Raw genomic sequence first — 1,918 nt, forward strand, 5'->3', positions numbered from 1 at the left:
CACACACACACACACACACACACACACACACACACACACACACACACACACACACACACACTTCCCTGGCAAGCCCATATTAAGCACTTCAATGTTTTTGCACTTACAGTTATATCGCGCTTATCTATCTATTTATTATCTTATGTATGCACATATGCACATGAATACATTTAATGTACATTGAAGAGAGATATTGATAGAGAACGATGTATGTATACTTAAAAAAGACCCCCATAGATATGAAATGATAAAACGCTAATATGTACACTCATACGTACAAACATACAAACATACACCCATACATACATACATACATACATACATACATACGTACATACATACATACATACATACAGGCATGAACACATATGTATAGGCATTTATGAATGAGCCACTAACTTATTGTATTTTCTATATTGTCTAAAATTTGTCAATTTTATTACAGTTGCCTCCCTTGCCGCTTTTAAAAAATTAAATTTAGTGAACACCCCTAGGGGGATATTTTCTCTATTAATTGCTTGGTTAATCTCAGTTGATCGAAGATTTTCAACACACTATGTGGAAGTCTACCTTATTTATGTGCATGTGTGTGTGTGTGTGAGTATTTATGAATAGTAATGTAGTTAAATGTCTATAATAGATAAATAGGATGAGAAAAAGAGGGAGAAGTGAAAGAAAGAACGTGTGAGACATGGGAAGAGACAGAAACCAAAGAAATAGAAAGAGAAAAAGAAGAAAAGTAAAGGACAGTTCAGTAAGCACACATTGGTTAAAACTAAATGTATGAGTTACTACAACTAAGAAAAAAAAATACAAAGAAAAAAACAACGAAATAAAACGAAAACAGAAAGAAAAATAACCATATATATCACATGATTGTTGGATTGGTGGTCGTTACAGATTGTGTGTGCGTTGTTCGCTTGCCACACACTTTGATGTGAAGTACGGCTGGCGAAGATTTTCAGCCATTAAAAATAATTATTGGCCGTGCGTTGTTTGTTGAATAAACAGAAGGATGGCGGTTAGAAACTATAGATGTCTATAACGAGCAGAAAGAAGCTGGAGATGGTGGCGGCTATGCCGGGGCAATTATTAATTGGTCCCTATGAGAAAAAAGATACAATTGATGGAACCACCCATTCCTAAAATTCTTCACCACACACGTTTACGTACACTCACACACGCATACACACTACGTACACAAAATCATACTCAGATATATTCACAGATACGTTAATATACACAAACATGTGTGCATGCAAGGTCTCACATGGTTAAAAGGGGGAAAAAAAGAAAGGGAAAAGAATCCCCTCAGCACACTTATGCAAACATACTCAAATGCATGCAAGTGAACATGCGCATACACACACACGTACACACACATACACACTCACACACAGACATCACACACATACATAAGCGTATCTTAACACGTACAACACGCCAAGCACTTTAATAAACAGATTTGAACTTTTCGAAATAGACACAACTTTCGAGCATTAAACACACACGCGCACACACACACACACACACGCACGCGCACACACGCACGCGCACACACGCACGCACGCACACATAGCACTTAATCACTGTATCGACCAGCCTATCGGATGTTGTTATACACCGCTGTTTACAATGCACTTCCTCGCTTTGTTGTTGCTCCACCATATAAATACGAGTGCTTATATGCACCCCAAGTCCATTAGCAGAAGTCCTTTCATAGTAAATAACGCAGTATTTATCATTCTAACAAAACACCCATGTTAAGTTGGGTATAAAGATTGCCCTTTGGTGCTAAATTGATTCTGTCGCTATTTCACGCACACACACACACACACACACACGAAAAAAACAAACATACACACGCACGCACACACACACACACACACACACACACACACACACACACACACACACA

This window comes from Octopus bimaculoides, chromosome 4 (genome assembly GCF_001194135.2).
Source record: "Octopus bimaculoides isolate UCB-OBI-ISO-001 chromosome 4, ASM119413v2, whole genome shotgun sequence".
Classification (NCBI taxonomy): Eukaryota; Metazoa; Mollusca; class Cephalopoda; order Octopoda; family Octopodidae; genus Octopus; species Octopus bimaculoides.